Here is a 21,600-nt window from a genome sequence, read left to right as displayed (position 1 = left end):
TCTGCTAAATGGAGCTCCAATCACAGGCCCGATGCCTCCTTAATGAAAAGTAAATTGAAGGTAAACAAATGAGAAAGTATTGACACTGACGACGCACACACACACGCATGCGCACACATGCACGAAAAGCTGTTGATCTGTGTCAACATTACAACTTTATTTATCTAGTTGTTTAGGCTGCTGCAAATCTCAACACACACAGCAGCTGCTGCGGCATTGCCGGAATGAATTTAATTATCAAGACTGGACGAAGTGTTTCTTTATGAGATTAGAACAATTCAATCTTCTTTCAGTAAAGCTTGATAAAGATGGCAACGCGCTCTTTATTGGCACGTCGCCGAAAGTGTACAGAATGGCAAGGGCACTCTTGATTGTGGGTGTGATGTTTTCAACGCCGCAAAACAGAACGAGCACCGTGGAGATAACGAGCCAGGCTTGTTTTCCTTTAAAAATTCAAATCTTCCACGAAAGACAACAAGTTGGCTGTCTGCGTGCCGCCGAGAGAAGATTGAGTCTTTTGTGCGACATGCAGCAGCAACCTTGAGCTAAACACTCGAGATGGTGCAGACAAATGTGAGTTAAACACCCCTCATTCTGATCCATCAGCGCTTGATGAAAAGTCCCTCTGGCGTCATGGATCAGCCCCAACAGGGTGTCTTCCAGCGCGACGGGAATACGCCACAGTGAAACTGACAAACATAAACATAAATTGTCTTAGATAATCACAAAATAATTCCTTTTGTACTGAACAAGAAAGAACAAGAAAATCCATTAACTTCCCCTGAAGGACAGACTCCTAAGTGAAAACATCCGCTCAATAATGTAACTACCAAAAATCATTTGAGGCCGGTAAAATACATCGGTTAAGATATTGGCGTTCTAATCTCTGGGTTGCACAGGCCCTGCAAGGGTAAAGCCTGTGACTGATGAGAGTGCTGGCTCGCTCAGATTTACACAACCGTATTGATATAGGACGCTTGATTAAGATGGTTTTCGAGCTCGGGGCTAGGCGGAATGATCCGTGGGAGACGTGCCACGAGCGAGCCGAGTCCAGTGGATGCACTTGAAGAAATTGAAAAGAGGAGTGTGGGCTGGAGCAATTATAGAAATGATTCCCGGCAAGTGAGGGAAGAAAGGGGGCACGGCGAGATGTCCGTTGCATTTTAAGAGCCTTTACGTGGAGCCACATCTGTGAAGGGACAATGATTTAGAGGGGGCTCGCTTTCCTCTGTTCTAGTCAATCAGCTAAAAGCAGGAAAGCTTTCAGCGTCGCCTGTCGCCCTGTTGTTCATTATCATGTGGATGTAATCTTATTTAATCTTTGTCTGAACAGCGATGTTTTACTGAGCTTTCCACTCTGTCTTTTCACTTTCAGTAATGGTAAATACAGTAAATGACATTTATTCACTTTTTGTCAATTATTGAAGTGGTAAATGTTCATAATTACCCACTCTCCTGTCTAGCACAAGCAGCCGCTGACGGCCAGTCAGCTGTTTGAGAAGCCGGTGATTCGGTTTCAGCCGGAGCTCAGCTGTGAGCCAGTTGTTGAGATAACTTTTTTCATTCGCTGTTCTTCAAGTGTTACAAGGGAATACTTCAACAGTCAGGGAACAAATTCAATTTGGTATTTGCCACAGAGAAAATGACTGTGTCCCGTGAACACGGTGATGATGTTGCACTGGTTTTGATCAGCTTTGTTCACTCCAGTACAACACAGAGAGTGCATGCTGCACACAGCGTTCTGTTTCTCCTCTGCACGCCGGTGAGCTGTCCTCGGCCACGCAACTGTGTTTATGACGGACGGTCAGACGTGGATCTCATGCACAACAAGCTACAACATCAATTGATCTCATTCATACTTATTTTTAGGGTATGTGTTGCAATGGAGAGGGTCTGAAATATAAGAACTGCCGCTCACTACCCCAACAATGTTTGACAAAAGACGTAAGCTGCATGTATGTGTCTGCCGTTAGCGACAGATCCCAGGTTCTTGTCTTTAATGAGGCACTGAAGAACTGTTTTGTTGGAGTGAATGGCACTTGAAAGAAAAAAAAAACACTTGATTTTTGCTTGATTTTTACTATTGTAATAGTAGATAATCTGCAGTACACTAATTCAGCCACTGAGGTGATCCCAGCATGTTTGTGTGTCCATGCGCTCCCCCTCTCGTGTCTGTGTGCAAAGTGAAAATCAGTTCATGTTTTAAACCTTCAGCATGAGGACTTTTTGTGAAGTGACAACATTTATACCACTACTCATTTTTTCAAGGACTGTTGGAGGACTTGGGCTCTGTTTCCGTGTTAAGGTTAGAACTGTAATGGCAAGCGTAGGGATACGTGTGTGTGTGTGTGTGTGTCTGTGTGCGTAATTAATTGCCACCTCCGCTCACAGCATGTTAAATAGAATAAAGTGAGTGCATTTTTAATATCCTTGTCCTCGCTGCAAATAAAACCCATGATGACTGACATTCCCATCAGGTAATACACACCTCATTACCTCTCCACCTTCCACGAGGACATAAGACATTGTGTAACTCTCCTTTGCTACTGACATATGTGCCGCTGACTGCCTTCGCATTTAAATACCTTGAATGTCAGAGGAACGAGGAGTGAGATATTGTAAATCAGTGAACTGCAAATCTGAAAGTTTATCTTTCGCCTGAAGGAAAACACGAGAATTAAGCAATAACACATGAGATTACGTACGGCTGATGATTTTTTATGAGCTCACTGTGGGATGCGGCCGCATTCATTTACTTGCGCTCCTGTTTGTTTACACTGAGCAGTATGCTCTAAGCGCAAACTAGTAAGCTTTGGGTTTATGTTGTGTAACATTTAATTAAAGAGGAATGCTGCCTCTCGGAGAGGACCGTGATCAGAGGGAAAAAAAAGTTCAACTTGGTTTTGGTGCCAGCATTGCCAGGCGCAGGCTGGTCCGGTCACACACCTCGGCTGCTAATTTGGCAGCCTCCCCGTGTCAGGCCAGCGCAACATGAGTGGCAATTGGGATCTAAGGGTTTGGCAACCAGAAAGCAAGCTGACAGCGTATCTGAGTGTCTCTCTTCATCCCGACTAGCCAAACTGTTGATTGTTTTGTGAAAGAGGTTTTCTGTGTCGCAAAGATGCACCAGCGTTTTCTACAAGGGTGCGGATGGAAATGAGCGAAGCTGCACCACGTCGGCCATGACGACAACAAACAAACCGACAGTCTGGCAGGTGGCAAATGAGAAAGTGCTCAGTTTCGTGGCAGAAGCAGCTGATTACTTCAGACTTTAAGAGATGCTCAAAGTTGGTATGTATGTTGGGAGCATACAGGGACAGGGCCCATTACTCTGTAAATTCATTCTCATGACAATAGAGCAGGGATGCACTGATACCACTTTTCAGACTGTGTACGAGTACTGACATTTGGGTAATGCTCAGCACACACACACACACACACAGACACACACAAACACACTTCACCTCGGATCAAGTACAGTTGCAATGCAGTAAAGTGTTTTTTCTGTGTCCGTGAAGTGTCTCTCGAGAGCCTCATCTGTTTCTTTGGTCAAGATTCTCTCAAGCACGGTCACAGCAGAAATCCCATCTGATGCCAAATCATCAGAGGAGCTGGCTTTTTCTGGTTACCCCCTCAAATGGAGCCAGAACAGAGAGTCTTTTCCAGAAGTGTCCGCTGGTGATCAGTGAGAGTGACGGGGAACTCACATTCAGACCCAGAGTCCACTCCTGCCTCTATCATAACTCGGCTCCAGTACACAGACGAGACGATGAAATCCTGTATTATCTACAACAGATGACATCTGGTCTTCAAGAGCAATGTACTGAGTAAGAGCTTCTGGTATTTTTACTGCCCCTGTGTTGTCTCTGGACATTTCCTCTTGCTTCTCTCTGCATTTCTATCAAAGTTGGTTGTTGCTGCAGGCATTAGCAAACTCCTTGAACACAGCTTTGTGTTTAAGTTAGTTTAGACGTTTTACCAAATTGCTTGTTTCTTCCCTCTTCTTGAGAATTTAGCAGAGCATAGTTTGCACTTTACTCTACTTTTGGCATCATCGCGTATCCTAAAATCTCCGAAGTGCCGACATGAGAGGCTGACGTCATGCTACTGTGAAGTGGTACGCTAATACTGGTACTGGTGATAACACTGGTATTGGTATGAGGACTCTAACCCTACAATAAAGCATACATACTTCTGCATCTTAATGAGATCAATGGATTGCCGTATAAGAAACACGTACCAGTGTCTAATGTTTTGATTGATCATTTGGTTCATCATTAAAAATAATCATTCTGCTTTAAAATGTCCAGGTTCCTACTTTAGATATGAGGTTCTATTGACATAGGATAATTCTGAAAAAAAAAAACCAAAACATGGTGCACTGGACTACCTTGCAAGATAATTAAACTGCTTATGCGACCTGAACAAATTGGCCTCAGTGATGATGCCGTTAAAAGCATTCATACACTTTGGCCAAGACCGCAGTAAATGGAGAACATTATGGAAATCCTGTAGGCTGCTCTGCCCTTTTAATCGGCAGGCATCCCTTATTTAGTGTGATGATTATGCCTTACACTTCACCAATCAGCTATTCTACACTTTTATGCAACACAATGAAAGGACTTTGTGGAAATCATGTAAATTATTCTGACTGCATTACACTCAACTCTCGATCCCAAAGCCCTCCCTCATTATTCTCTTTCTAACCGCCTAATTATTTCCCATGCAAAAATGTCAGGAAAGAAGTTAAAGTATGCAATCCTAAAAAAAACTATGGACAGCAATATAACTGCTTCTAGAAACTTTAGTGCTCTCAATGCCTTATGCAACCCATGGTTTTACATTGCTCTCTGTCTGCTATCTTTCTCAAAGTGTCTTTCTTTGTCCTAGTTCAGCGTCTGATTTAACAGTCAGGGACACTGCACTAAGTCACACTGCTGCCATTCAGATTCTGTAGGATAGAATTTAATAAAAGGTTCCCTTCTCCACTACAGTCTTCCTTTCTTTGCTTCCCTTCTCATTAGGTGTAGAGAGAAATGTCAAAACTAGCCCTCATACACTGTTTGAAGTAAATCCTGAGGACTGCATGACCACTTTGCTCTGACATGCTGCGCCTGGCTGTGTATGACTGGGGTACACTTCATTCAGCAGCACAAACACTTCAGTAACTGTGGTCATAGCATGTGTGCAAATAGTAGGGAAAATGTAAAAAGATGAATATCACTTGCCTTGAGCGTATTGATAAATGTCTCCTTTTATTTCTGGATAACTAGCAAACGTCTAAGGTACTGCCAAGGATACCTGCTGTGCCAAGAACTTAAGTGTTTTTTCAAATCATGCCAAGAAGTTGTTTTTTTTTCTATAAAACAGAAGGTTGAGGTCTGATCTCTTTTATAGAAAACACAAATAAGGGCTGACACTGCGAGTGGATGGAGTCCACAGGTGACACTCTCTCGCCCTTTAGCAGCAAAAGCAGCTTCTACTTGCAGCAGCTCCCTGCAGAATGAGCTGCACATCCAGACCTCACCCAGTCGCTCTGTGGGTGGCCTGTGGGTAGATGGATACATCCTGATTACAGCAGCAAGTCAGAGGTCAATCTGCAGGTTGATTGTCGGTCCATCATACTGTATGTGGCCATTAATGGGCTGGAAGGCTCTCCTGCGTGACCAACATCATCAGCGTTTACTGTCTCAGAGTGCTCCTCATCTTAATGCAGTGCCACGCTTTGAAGCACTTGGGCCTAGCTTCTTAATTATGTGTGCTTTTTAAGAATGTGTGAAGTCTGAACTCTGAGTTTTACAGCAGCAGCCGCTGATTGAAGGCTGACTAGGTGAAAAATACTAAAATATGGTACTCTAATACTTGTGCAGAAATGTATGTCACTTACAAAGCCAATTTACTCTGTGTTAATGGGAAGAAAATCCTAAACAAACACAAGTGTTATAGTTTGCTCATTGAAGTTTACATACTTCACATGCCAGTCATTTAACGTGTCATTTCTCTCATTTCATTTATATAATCCAAAGTTGAAGTAGAAACATGTCACACATGTGGAGACAGCTAAGACAGGGAAATTACTTTTTGCCATAGTTAATCAGTCAGTGTTTTCCATACATTTAGTCACCTTTTACATTTTAGCCTTGCTGGAGGTGGTGGAAAACAGCGCATTCTTTGTTACGGTGTGAATTCTGACAAAATGATTGTACACTTATGCTGAGTGTCACAATATGCTTTTGTCAAACATCTTTCCCACGTCTATCCAGCAAAGACAAGAATTCCAACTGACCTATAGGTGAGATAATGCATGGCAGAATTTGCAGGCAGCAAAGCTTAAATCTTGACATCCCGTGCTGCCAGAGCAGTGTCATGCTCTTCCCAAAAATCAATATCAAACCACCAAACGATGCATCAGCATGCTGTAGTGGGAGCTGGTGCCAGCCACTGGTGACGCACAGTCTGAATTTGTAGAGCTTTCAGTCATCAAGATTGTTCACGGTATTTCGATTTTACCTTCATCAGAACTCAGCCTGTTTCACATATCCCTTAAAATCTATCAGATGTTCCACAACCCAAACCTCTCTGCAGCATATTTTACTTTCATCAAAGCAATTGCAGCTGGAGACGCTGCATGCTTTATTTTGGGTTTTGGTCTTTACTCAGCTGAGAAGAATGTGAAAATGGCTGCAGAAACAATAACAGCAGCATCCTACCTTCAATCAAATAGGTGAATGTGTGCATGGGTTGTGAAGTTGTACCTTGTCCTACTTATTTTACAACTTTGCCTCGGCTCTGTTACCGTTTTGCACCTGTTTATGATAAATCAGTTGCTGAGTTATTTGAGGCCCACAGAGCATTCATTATACCTGAGTGCTGCTCCTATCGATTGTGGTCCTGGGATGACCCAACTGGTCATTTTCCTCAGTCCCTGCCGAGGTCATTTACAATTGCTTCCCGTCTGAATTGGGAGCCGTGCTGAGTCCAGCCCACGTGGAGCCCCAGGGGAGTTGCTTTTGGTGTGGAATTTGGCAACAATAATAATGCACCTGCAGGTCTAAAGTTTAATTTTCTGGATTTTTGATCCATTCACTATGACCACATGGCATCATGACAGGGACATAAATCACCGGGACAGAGTGAGCAGCGGCAGTGGCTGTAACAATCCCCAGATGTAACCCTGTAGGTGTCTGCAATTTCTGACTCCTGCAGATGCAGAATTGACTGGAAATGGATTGGTTTCAGCGGGGCCAGCGCCTTAGGGGGGGTTTATCAGTAACCCAACTCTGCTGTGGGTCTACTTTATGTCCCACCAAATAGAATGTCAGAGGTTCACACATGGCATGCAGCGACATATATATATATATAAGCACACTAATGCACACAAATAAATCGTGTTGCTCATTATCTGTTTTTTTTTGTGAGTCTACAAAGGTTCTGTTGCACTTTGAAGGAACTTCTGAAACGTCTGGAGTTGAAAGCTGTTGTTGGTTGCGTTTGCTCCTTAATGGCCATTCTGTAATCTTCCAGCTGAGTTGTGTTATCTTATGGCAAATCTCAGTTTTCAGTGGGGACTTCAAAAGACCTAAAAATAGCAAACATTTAAATGCACTGACCATTAGAAAGTTGACTTAAACAGTAAACAATCTCATTGTGAGGGTAAATGCTTGAAAATGTAATCAGGACATTAATGTAATTGTCATAGCTGTGACAGCAATGTAAATTCTTTGATCATATCTTCTGTAAATAAATATTTAAAGGCTATTTATGTTGAAGCAAAACTAAATGTTACATAACTGTCTTTATGTACAACTGTTATCCTCTCTTGTCAAAATAGACCTCGGATGAATAAGAAATAAATAATTTATCCTTCAAAACTAATAAACTTTAGCAAAAAAAAGCCCCCCAACATATTCTCAGATCGTTGATGTAGCTTTTAATAAGATCCAAGAAAAAGCATCTTGACAGAAATTATCCAAAAATAACAGACCACACAAATGGCAACTTCAAAAACAGGGAGGACTGTATATTTTGAACTACTGAATGCACAGTTTTCTATTGTTCACTGACAACTTGTTTCCCGCGTCTGGGTCGATTACTCACTCAAACACCCACGTCCTTTCTCGGCAGGACTCATAAATTCAGGCTGGCATTTGACCTGTGGCATCGTCAATTTCTCCGAGAGGTTTGTTTGTTTGCCTTTTTTGCTTCGCAGCTCGGTGAGGTTGAGAAGCTTTTAATTTGTCGAGCGATTGATGGCGGCTGCTCACCGCTCAGACTATTGGATATCGATAACAGTCACAGTCAACAAAACAGTAGAACAGGGCTCATAATGTCGGGTGGGACCACACTGTTACTCGTTGCTTGGTGCTGAAATATGATGTAGAAATAGAAAATTTTGCTAAATTCAGAGAGTCGTTGAAGGTAACAAGTCTTTGCTTATTTTCTCTGGTGACAGTTTATGTTAAGTTCCCATCGTCCATTGTCGACCTACAGCAATATTTATCCTCTGAAAAATATGGAACGTGGCTATTTTGAAATTCGGGTACAAAATAATTTTTCAACTAACTGACCAGAACAGTTGCAGACACTTTAATGATGTTGTGATTTCCATGTAACTAGCCTTCTCTATGAGTGGCAAGAATGCTAATAATTATGGAAGTTTAGCAATGGGCATCAGTTAATTGGTGTGCAGAGACCCTGCCAGTAAACAATAATTAGTATTTCTCTGTAAGGGCAGTGGTAGTGGCAGTTTTGGAGGATGCAGAGTAAGTACCTTGCAGCAGTAGTAATTGTATTATTCTCTGAAGTGGAAGAAGCACCACTAATGGCAGTGCCAGCAGCAGTAGAGGAAATGTTTCACTACACAAGTTTAAGTATCATGTTTTTTTTTCGGCTCATTGCAGCAGGAATTCTACACCACAAAGAGATATTCAGGAAAAATCCAGTCTCCTAAGCAGGGTTCTCCTAACTCTGGCTGTTGGTCTGTGCTTAGACCAAGTCTTTAGAATGGACTTTACTTAAGCCAGTCTTAATGATGCCCAGTCCATTTAGACTGGGCATCATTAAGACTGGGCTAAATGGATGCGCCTGCGTGTGAATGCCAATGCAACTCTGGCTGTTGCCTACTAGTGTGTGTTGCGAGGATAAATCTCCTGCTGTATTGCTAAATTCCTGCTCATGGTAACTGAATATAAAGGACAAATACTGCACGTTTCTCTGCACTGCTCTGTTCTCATCACTCCTCAGACTGATGTATATAACAACATCATTAATGCAGAAAGTAAAGCTTTTCATGTATTTCTGGATAAGCAGGGCGTCGCTTCTTCTAAGTTAAAAGGACCATCGCCTTGTATGCATACACTTTTGTGTGATGATCTGCGGGGGAGGGGCTTCTCTCCTGCCTCTGTGCCTCTAAGATGTGACGACTTCACTTGAGACCAGGCGTTAGCCCTGTTGGTGCAACCGGCCCCTGAAGCTTTGCCATGAAACCAGCGCCTGATGTCAACATTATTTAAAGATAAACAAGATTAGCATCTTATTTCGGTGGTTTTTTTTTTTCCATCATTATTTTTATTGAATTTTAAAGCATTTTCACATACAAACATGAAAATAAAAAACATCAACAACAACAAAAAAAACAAGATTACAAGAACAATGACCCCAAAACAAAGGCTTCTCTGTTTTATACTGTGTGATTAAACACAAATATATAATTCACCCATAATAAGGATGTGGAATATCAAAACAAGAAAAAAAGAGCAAGGAGAAAATAAAAAAAAGAGTATTATTTTAGGACATTGCAAAGGACACTGCAGAGGACTACCAATAACTACGCCTCCTCCTCCATCTCACTCCCCATAACACTCAAATCCACATTCTCCATGTATTCAATAAAAGGTCCCCAAATGTTTTGAAATAGTGACCGTTTCCCTTTTATAATGTAAGTAATCTTCTCCATCGGTAAAGTTGTAGATATTTCTTTAATCCAGTTAATGAATTTTGGTTTACTTGTACTTCTCCATGAGGTTGCTATTACTCTTTTTGCGAGCAGAAGACATAAATCCAGGGCAGTAATTATTTTTCTAGAAATATGCTGTCTATCAGAATATAAACCGAGGATAAACAATTTAGGGTCAAGGACTAATTGTATCCCTAAAATTCCCTTTAAGGCTTGTTTAATCTCCAACCAGAACTGTTGGACTTTACTGCATTCCCAAACACAGTGAAAAAATGTCCCCTTCTCCTCTCCGCACCTGATGCACAAGTCCGGGATATCATTATTGTACTTACTGAGCTTTTCTGGAGTCACGTATGTCCTCATTAACCAGCTATATTGTAGAACTTTGAGGCGTGTATTGGTAGTTTGTGTTTGTGCTTTAGCACACGCTTCCTCCCAATCCTCAGAGGACAAGTCCTCCTGCAAATCTTGCCTCCAGGTGTTAAGTTTATGTAAAGAAGATTCAGAAGATCCCCCTGCTAACATGTTATACAGTCTGGAGATAATTCCCTTTCCAAGGCAATCTTTTTTCATTTCGATTTCCAAAGTGGACAGTGAGGGGATCGATACACACTGATTTTGAGAGGATCTAATAAAGTTTCTCACCTGTAGATATTTGAATTGATGTTTGCTTGGAATGTCATACCTGGCAATCAACTCCTCAAATGACATCAAAATTCCAGCCTCTGATCCCATGAGGTCCCCTATTGTTTTTAAACCTTTTTCAGCCCACTTTCCAAAACCAGGGTCTGCTTTGCCTGGAGGGAAAAAATGGTTACCCCATATCGGGCTGAGGTGTGACAGAGAGGAGGATTCCCCTAAGTATTTCTTGATCTGATGCCAAATTATAATCATATTTTTGACGATAGGGTTTTTGGTCTCTTTTTTCAACATTTTGATATTTGCTGAGTATATGTACTGAGGGAGAGGGAGAGGGATTGAGCAGTTTTCCATAGTCATCCAAGGTGGGGGAGATTTATCTGTAAAGTAAAACATCATAGTCCTCAACTGAGCTGCCCAATAATATTTCGGTGGTTTTATCCCACTCTGGAAACAACCTGCAGTGTACAACAGGCTAACACTATGCATGCTTCTCTCTGTACTGGAATCAATCCAGCTGTCGATGTTTGCCAAGGTTGTAGATAATGCTTTAATGTGGTTCTTGTGCCTTGGAATAATGTTCAATCATAAATTCCTATGTCATCTTTACTCAGTGGTTTTCCACAGCCTCTTTGACTATGACCAACAAGTTAAATGTTTCGCAGAGCATCCCGGCCATCGACAACCTCAGAGTTCCATAGCTGGAATCAATAATACTTTGTGTTTTGCTTTACCAACTCTTCCACAGCTCATTACAAAGAGGACTAAAAGAGAAACAGGTCCAAGGGCAAACTGTAAGACAAGACAGATGGGGAGATGAAAAGGAGAAAAACAAAGATGGAGACAGAAGTAGTGGTAATCAGAGTGGCTCGCCTAAAGAAACTAGTCAAGTGGGAAAAGGGTCTTAGATGCAGCATTAAAAGCTCGCTGTCCTGATTAATCCTGCTGCTGTGAGATTCCTGTCAATAAACCTCAAACCATCATAAGAATAGCTAACACCTGCTAAGCAGCTCCTTTCATATATTAATTTAGTGCTTGACATTAAAAATAAGCTTTGTTATATATTTTTTTGTTATAAGAAAAAATTGCTATGGTTTATATATTCTGCAGTGCAGCAAAATCAGTCAAACACTGGAGGTTTAAACTATTTCAAAAGCAAATTATTTGTAATATTTTTCATGTGCATTTCTTGAGGAAGTAGGTGTATCCAATAAAAACGTAAAGTCCACATAAAGCACAGCGGCGCCACTAAATCCAGGTTGCACACCTTAGCCTCAGGAAAGCCTCTGGTCCATCTCACTTCACTTGTTAACCTCCTCTTCATCACTCCACTGAACAGCATTAGAGGAACTACTGTACCTCCTTCACGACGGTGGATCCGAACAATTTCTCAGTCAAGCGAGGACAGAAGAGAAATGAGATTCATCTTTGAGACAATACAACACCGCTGACTGGAAAGACTTTCTCTCTCTTTCTCTGAGCAAACACCTTAACTTGTTGAACACAGGTGTAAGTAATGTCATTAATGATGGCGGCGTTCCATTTAAATGTGGCTATTAGACAGCAGCTGTTCCCAACCTTTTTTAACGATACTTAATGTTATGTACATTGCTTATTACTTTTAGCTAATTGTTTATTCATTACTTTTAGCTAATTGTTTATTATTTCTGTCTCTTATATTCAACTATCCTATTTAGCTCTCATTGCTTTAAGCCAAATAATTCAGTTGTTTATTCATTACTTTTAGCAGTTTTAGTTGTTTATTCATTACTTTAAGCTATTTCAGTTGTTTCACTAACTATTTTAGTTGTTTATTCGTTACTTTTAGCACTTTCAGTTGTATATTCATTACTTTTCATCTCTTTCAGCTGTTTTTTCATTACTTTTAGCTCTATCAGTTGTTTTGCTAACTATTTCAGTTGTTTATTTATTACTTTAAGCTATTTCAGTTGTTTCGCTAACTATTTCAGTCGTTTATTCTTTGCTTTTAGCTATTTCAGTTGTTTATTCATTTCTTTTAGCTAATTCAGCTGTTAGTTCATTACTTTTTATAGTATATATTATATAGTCATAGTTAAGTATTTCTGTTCCATTAGGCTGTCAACTCTCACGCACTGACCGTGAGACTCGTGTTCATTTTCTCAAATAGTCGCCAGAAACATCCATTAAAAAATATGTGACCAAAATTCAATAAGGGTAAGACAAACACAGCGTGCTGATGATGATGATGTTCCTGCCTGTACAACTCTCAACATGTCAGGACAATACATTACCTTGCATGAATTTGATGGTATTCATCTTCTTATTTATCAAACAGTACCTTAGGTTAAACGCTTAATTTAGCTGTCAGAAGATGAATAGTCTTTGTCAGCAAATATTTGTATTAACACCACTGACATAATCAATAAAAAAACTGAGACAAATCCAGGCGAAATAGTTCAGCTAAGAACTCTTTCCTTGAGCCTATTTTTAGACTGGCTTTCGAGTTTGTTTGTTTTGTGGACAAAATTACCCTGTGGGATCCACTGTCTTTGAGCAATAAAAGCTTTTCTTTTTCATTTACTTTTCATGCAGTGTTACGGTTTGTGGATGTGTTTGCCAAGGTTCTCCAGATTCTCCCGAGACTCCAGCTATTCAAAGTCCCCCTCCTCCTGCCCCCTCCCACTCCACATTTCTGCAACGAGATCACTCCACAAATTCACTAGAATGGAGGAAAATAGTCTCTGAAATTTAAAATTTTCTTGGGGAGGATCCCAATTAAAGCTATGATGTTTGGAGGTTGGCAAATATTCTGATCAAGTATCTGGGGGTTGAGCGATGGCCCCGACCCTGACAGAATTCAACCAACCTATCTCACATTAAACTTAACTGAAAAGCTGCAACCTGTATTTCTATTGCTCTTTCATTATTGTGAGCTAACTATTTCACAGTTTATTCTTCACTTTTAGTCTTTCTGTCAATCCATTACAATTAACTATTTCTACTGCTTGTTACTGAAGTACTCAAAGTATTTATGTCTTTATTCCAAGCATTTGTCCATTACTATGTCAACGTCTTGGTTCACTTCCTAACTATGGTTTTTACTCACAATTGCAACAAGTGGTGAACTGACTCAGATTCGTGCCAAGCTCACAGGTTACTGCTTTATGATCACATATTCAGAGTTGCCATTTTTGAGTCAAGACAGTTGAGTTTACTTGAGTTAATTAGCTGCTTTCCATGCACACAGTGCAGAAGCGCTCTCAGGGTAAGTGCCCTTGGTTAAAATCATTGTTCCAGGGTTTTGTGCACGCTGGCCCACCGGCATGACTTACTGTCACGCATTAATGGAAATGAGCTGTCATTAATGTCATTAGTTACATCTGTGTCTTCTTGCTATGACAAGTCACAACATCTGCTGTGTAAAAGGTCTACAAGGACAGCCCATTAATTACCATCATTACATTCACCTGCTGGGATTACCGCTGACCTTGCTAGGAATAGAATCAGAAATGCTTCAGCTTTTTCCTTTTCAGTTAATGACATCCAGTACAAAGTAAGTATCATTTTTCTGTCATCATTTTTTTCTTTTTACGAGGGTGTGCTGCCTTTGTCTTACAAGATTGTTGTTTTTGGTTGAGCACCCAGCAAAGACTTTTATGCAGTGGAGCATACTTCTATCTCTACCCAGTCTATGCAGTATATTCATGCTTTATGTAAAATATTCAGAGTGCATCTGAAACCATATGGTATGCAACAAAGATCAGTGACTGTGTATCTATAGAATACTGAAGGCTGGTGGCAAATTACTCAGCAGAATGATTGGTCTGGTGTCATTTGTGCTGCAAACAGGTTTTTGTTTATACAGTATATGACTGGGTCGAGGTCACATGACAGACCTGTAACTGTACCTGGTCAAAGTCAAGCTTGTGATCAAAATCCATCACTTTCACACCTTTACTTTGACAGTGATTTGTTAAAAAGGGCACGAAATGGTCTCATCCATCTCATGGCCTTACACTTGTGTGTTATTACACAGAGATGAAGAATGGATCCCATTTTGTTTCCAACTTCTGCATTTCATGAATTATTAAATGTGGAGCAGCAGTCACTCAGCAGTCAGGAATTGGAAATTGGTGCTGAGAGGAGAGTCACATCAAAAAATGAATTGGAGTGCTGCTCCTAATAAAATGCTCGCTCGGAGACGGAATGAAGGAATGAAGGTGGAAGTGGCCGATCGAAATTGAGTGTGCGACGCAGTCTGGGGAGGTTCATGCATTGGACTAACTCTTTCTTCGCCCTCCGCTCCGTTTTTCGGTGCATGGGTGTAACATGCATGAAATTAACATACAGTGGTCTGGAGGGCAAAGGTCCAACACCAAATCCTCTGTGTAGGACCGATAAAGAGTATAAGGGGGGGCATGAGAGGACATAATTCAAACCTAACTCAAAATACTGCTTTAACTACCTGTTCAAGTACACTGAACACCAGCTGAAACACGTTTTTTTGTTGCCTCATATCCAAATCTCAACAAAATGACCTTTTAAATAAGCGCATAACATCAATCAATTAAATCCATTAATTACGTACTGCCTTCTGATGCCTGTGAACACATCTCTGACACAGACTCGGACTGACACTTCCAGAATCCTTTGTTAATTTTGAAGGGTGTTTTAAAATAACTACATTTAATGAATGTTATTATCAAATCCCTTTTTGTTATCAAGGAAAGCAATCATTTTGGTTATATAACAGAAATGTTCTGTGGCCAGCATTTGCAGAGCATGAAAACAGCTTGACTTATCCTATTTAATTCAGTGTAGTGGTGCAGTAAGGTCTGTTTTTACTCATTTTTCTCACAATTTAAGCCTTTAATTTGTCTAATCATCTTGGATCCCGCTGAAAAGTTTGAATTATAGGGAGGACCTGGCCGTGGCAGTGTACTGCATGTGGTTGTACACAGGAATTGGACTATATAAAACACAGAATAAGTAAGAAAAGTCAAAGATCAATAACAAATCAATTCCCTTACACATAATAGGCACTTTTTCCAATTACTCTTTTGCCATTTACACACACATTTTTTATTAACTATGGGCCAGCAGGCTAGGTCTGTTTTAGTTCACTGGACCGAAGTAGCAGTGAAATGCAATACAGTCTCCAAAGATATAACCGCTTTTTGATATGATTCGAAAAGTTATTGCAAAACTTCAGTCATCAAAACTTTTTAGGAGCACCAAATGCTTCACTTTCGATAACTTGAGGCTATAAGCGACGATGAAAACCATCTAAACAGAACAAAAGTAAACTTACAGAATAAACATAATCATATGCAGTTCGTGGTCTGATGTCAGTACATTTTAAATGTGTCAGTCGTCCTGACGTGTCAAAACCTGGAAGCGATGGACGAATCTTCACGGGCTGGAACCGACTTCTCCTCCTCTCCCTCACTGTGTGCATGTCAGCTTGGCTTGAACAGCGCTGTATGTCCACAATGACAGCGAACACCTGCCGTCATTCATGTTCCAGCTGTGCTTCTCACTCACACACAGCTGATGGCAGATGTTTGTGCCGTTAGCCCGACAGCGTATGAGTCCTCATCTGTGCTCAGAATTACAAAAACGATTACATTTGGCCTTTTGCCTTTCAGACCTAACAAAGTTTGTTTAAATAGTCACTTTTTAATCCTGGTCTTATCCATTATTTTTTCACTTGATTTAGTTTCTGGCGTGAATGGGGTCAAAATGACAAATTCCTGTTTGTCACATCAGGTAAAAGTTCAGCTCAAGTGTTTGATTTCCAACAATTTTTCATGTTTTTATGCAGATAGGGGAGGTGGGTGTCAAGGGGCTAGGCTAGTGAACCGAGGTGCAGACACAGTCAGTCGTGAGATTTAAGGTATTTCATTGCAGGCCATTGCAGGATGTGAGACAGGACCTAGCTGAGTAGACAGACCAGATCTGATCAGCGGGGGGAATCTGAGCGGAGGGTCTGCGCAAGGCTGACGGGATGGAGCACAGCAGACGGGTCTGTGGCGAGGGGGGAGAAACAGGATCAGTCAGGGTCAACAGGCAGCGAGCACATACAAGGCAGCTACCACGACCCGGGAAGGTGGACGTGGCAGAGATGAGTCTTTGTAGGAGGCTTGATTACAGGATGGGATGCAGCTGGTGGAGATCTGCTCTGACTTCAGCACACCTGTCTCCATTCATTCAATCACACACAGACATATATACACACACACACACACACACAGGGAGAGGAGAGACTGCAAGCTAAGCAGAGGTGGAGGGGCTGGCAATGGATTGATTTTATATCATTAAAATGTCAATTCCAAAGGTTTGGAGCAAAGTTTTCTGCTCTTTTGAGATTGGCTGTAATACATTCAGATAATAAGCTATTATTGCTCAAAAACACAATCTGGATGCTCAAATGTCACAAATACTTTACTGTAAAACGAAAGTCCAACAACCTCTTTGAAAGTCACCGTCGAGACACCGAGCCAGATTTATCCGTTTTAAAGCATTTCTGCCAACTCACATTAAGTGTGGCTGTATTTATGTATGTGACCTGACCCAGTGCGGAGGGTAGTGCTGACTGGATAATGAACACGGAGTTGGGTGAGCCCGATCTGGTATCAGTTCTATGGATTCCCTATCAGCCTCAAAAGCTATTTCACCCCAGAGCTAACAAGCACAGGGCACTGCCGACAACCAGCTAGTCAGCCATTTTTTTTTCTCCAGGGGCGTGTTCTTCTGAACTTTTAATAACCTTTAAACTACTATTTGATTGGAGGTCACAGGCCTTTGGGCAGGTAGTCTCTAATGGGCTCATTTTCTCGCTTCCTCATGGTGACATTTGAGGTCTTCACATGTCTGTCACTGCGGCCCCCTGCTGACTGTGGCTGTCGCTTCCAGCCCCCACAGAGAAAAAGCATTCGCAGCCTCTGAAATTCACTCACATTGTTAAGTGCCCGGACGTGCTCCTCACTCATTATTGGATTACTTACGTTGCAGAAAATGAGCTTGTGCACATGATTTTTACATTCGAGGGTGTTGAATTCATTCATTCGGGTGACAACAAGGACAATCCCCCCACAAAAAAGCCACAAATTATTCTTATGTTTTATTAACAAGAGAAAGGGCTGCACACACACACACACACACACACACAAGGGCGGTAGAATGAAAAATAAAAGAGACAGAACTGAGAGGAGAGGTGGAGTGCTGAATACAGAGGAAATGATGGGACAAATTTATCGCCGAACTGTCAACAAAGCAGCAGCCCACATGTCAGTGAAGACGTGCTGTCCGTGACTGTAATTAGCTGAAGAATGAGTTGTGTATCTGACAGAATGTCCGCCCGCATCTGTCTGATTAGCGTGGACTCGTAGAACAGCTTCTTTCAGGAGCTTCCTCACAGGTTCTGTATTACCGTAACTTTTAAAAGGTTCCTGCTAAGCTGCTAAAAAACAGTTGAATTGTCAATAAGATAGCGAGAGAAAGAACTAAATAGTATTTCTGAGGGCTGAAAGCCACCCATCCCACATAGCATGTGTTTGAGAGCATCATTTGTCAGTGGCCATTTGCCATCTCTTGTTGTCCAATTGTGTACCTGGCAGGCAGCAACAGGACTTCGCCGTGCCAAGAGGAGGCGTTTGGCCAGACACGTCCTTGACTGAGAGCAATAATGGAGCACATATGGTGACAGAACGGATGAGCTCCATTGATGGCTGAAGAAGCAGTCCTCCTTTGGTGTGGATGTATCACTTGGCTCGGATCAAACCGAGCCTCTGTGTGCGCACGTTTGCGAAAAAACCCCAGTCAGAGAACAGACCGGAGCTAATTCTTTGGCCTGAAACAATCTACCAAGAAAGACAGAGGAGACATGAAAGAAGCTTTTTTTTTGCGCTCCACTTCCATCGCAAAGCACTCTCCAACATCACACCCCGGATCTCATGCTGTCCTCTCTGTTTCTCGTTTGTCGTTTTTGTGCCATTGCTTTAACTTTCATTTCTGTTTCTTTTTATAGGCAAATACAGTATTGGGCACAGACTGTCGACTTCTGACCAATTATCTGCCTGGACGAGCTCTAAATTTTGGTATTCATCGGATGTCCAATTAGTGGCCAGGAAGAGAGTGAATGCAGAAAAAGGTTCAAATATGAGCAGTAATGAGTGGTGGCTGGCAGAGGAAAAACCTTTTTCTGAAAGGACTCTTTCACTTTAGTTATGACAGCTATGATCGGCCTGATGCAAGATTTTTACAGTTTTCTTTGCAGACGATATTTTTATCTTATTTTAAGACGAAACGGCTATTAGCGTGTTTACATAAAGTGAGTCGAGTGTGTTGGTACCGGGAACATCCTCTCAGATACAAAGCTGCACACGTGCAGGAGTTTGAATCTTCTATTGTATGCTTACAGTAATGCTGCAGCCTTCGCGCAGCAGCTTTGGCCAAGTCTTATCAAGAACACAGTCAGCAGCGACCCGGCATTGGAATTAGGAAACAGGTCGACCCAGCAGTCACTCAGAAAGCACAAAGCCCGATGGGAGAGCAGTCACTCACAGACGAGCTCGGCATTGTACAAAATCCTCACCAATTTCCTTTATATCAGTGCCCCAAGCTGTGATCCTCTCAAAAGATCCAGTAGTCAGTCCGTTCATTGTGTTTGTGCCACGCTGCTGCACAAGCACGTTTTGGTCAGTTTCAATCTGGAAAAAAAAGGTTGCTTTGTTCATGTGACGGGTGTTCACTTCCCCGGCATCAGACCGGTGCCAGGAGAAAATTCTTTTGCAGACTTTATGTGACAGTGGTGGAAGATATACTCAGACCTTTTACTTAAAGTAGCAATACCACAGGATAGAAATACTCTGTTGCAGGTACAAGTTTTGCATTCAAAATTTTACTAAAATAGAATAAATCAAATGTGCGGAATGAGCCACTTCAGTTTCACGAATATGAGATCTGGGATCATGATTATTGCTGTATTAATTAAAGGTGGGGCCTCTTTTTATATATTCACTGTTGGGTAGCTTGTGCCACCAATTTACCCAGTAAAGTCGTGTCTTAACTGATAATAATACATCATTATTTAGTTGTTGATTCTATTTGGATTATTAATCTGAAACTGCAAAGCAACTAGAAATTGAAGTTATTAAATTATTGTAGGTGAGTAAAAAGTATAATTTTTCCCTCTGAATTGTCGTGGAGTACAATAAATTGAAAAAACTCAGTTAGAGCTCAAATACCTCAAGTAGTAGTTACTTCCCAACACTGTTTTAAACATAAAACTATGAAACCATACGATTAAATATGATGTTAATAGATTTCAGATTTCTTCTACAAACATTAGGTGCATTAGGTCCATCCACCCTTTTCATGTGCATAAAAAAAGGAAAAATGTGTGAAAGTGCCAAAAATCTCAAAATATCGCAAAACATTTTGACATTTGGTGTAACACCTGTTGGTGCAACAAAGTGCAGTGGAAACAAACTCAAAGGCGAATAATTACAATTCTAATTGCAAATTATAAAATAGACAGCAATGCTGTTCGTCCTGTTTTTTTGGGGGTTTTTGGTGAGGTTCGACAGGCACTCTTTTAATTACGTCGTCTTGTCTCACCCTCTTCTTCTACTATCGTATAATGATTATCTAACTGGAGAACTGGCGCCACCTACTGATTATCTTGATGAACCAACTTCTAATAATTGCATAACGATAATGAATGGAAACAAGCATTCATTCAGATTTTCTTCTAACCATTTTTCAAAATTCAGTTTAACGGTGGTACATTTAAATGCAAATCTAGAAATAAACTCCCAATTTAGTCGATAACGGTACTATAAAGTTGATTTTAGGATCATGGCATGTTACTGTAATTCAAAAATACAAAAATTAATAAATAACCTCAAAAATGAAAATAATTTGACGATGCAAGTGAAAAAAGACAGAACCAGGTTTCCTGGCTGTTTTTGAACACGTGAGTATTTCTAATCGTGCTGGAAAATATGGTCTGCTAACAAGGCCCTAACACAGGAAGTTGAGGAAAAACGTAATAGGTTGGATTCTACTGACAGCAAAGTCCTCTTAAATCTAAAAACTTTCTGAGCGGGACTTGAGGGAGCTCAATTTTCCCCCTCACATAATTCCTGTGGGAACAGAGAGGATCTGTGGCACTAAAATCTGACACTAAAGGAGTCTGCCTCAGTAATATTTCTGTATGACCAGCGCTAAAGACCTCTGTGCGCCTCGCTTTCACACACTCTTGTCTGTCATCTCCACTTTCCTCTGCCCCTTTTATTTTCATTTTATGTTCTCTCTCTCCCTCCCTCCCTCCCTCTCTCTCTCTATCTCTCTCTCTCATGAATTCACAGGATGGCAGGGCTGATATCCTCCCAGCCACCTTGTTATCGGGACATTTTCAATGGTGTGGTTGGAAAAAAAAAGAAGTGGTTGGCGGGTTGCCTCGCTGTTGTCACCTTGGAGTTACAGATAAAAAACCCTGCAGCAGCCCATGTGACCATCAGAATGAAAGAGCAAGACTTTAAGCACTTTATTCGACTTTATTTCTAACTAATATTGAAGATAACAACTTTCATTTCAAAGACTGAGACTCCTGAGTGAGAGCCATTTCCACCTCTGAAGGAACCACGGAAGGAGACACAAACCTGCCCTCTCATCACTTTTCATGTTTGTTTAGCAAGACTCTTAGAAATATCTAATATATATCAGTTAATGTACTGTAAATATTACTGTGTGCCACTGCAGTATAAGACTAGGGACTACATAACAACAACTCCACTAAAATAACTCTATTTCTCCCTCTTTTTTGCATTTGTGCACCTATAATGACTACATCTCCTGCCGTTTGTGATCACACACTGTAGGATGCTCAACTTTTTCCAGATATTTTAATTTGAAGCGCCACCTGTGCGCTCATCGCTGCGTGACGTCAGCGCAGAAGCAGGCCTTGAAATAGATGTTAAGCTCTTGAGCAAAAAGACGCCTTTAAAGCTCCTGTGGCG

Source organism: Chelmon rostratus, chromosome 19 (genome assembly GCF_017976325.1).
Source record: "Chelmon rostratus isolate fCheRos1 chromosome 19, fCheRos1.pri, whole genome shotgun sequence".
Classification (NCBI taxonomy): Eukaryota; Metazoa; Chordata; class Actinopteri; order Chaetodontiformes; family Chaetodontidae; genus Chelmon; species Chelmon rostratus.
The sequence above is the reverse complement of the archived record's forward strand: the minus strand, read 5'-3'. Positions refer to the sequence as shown.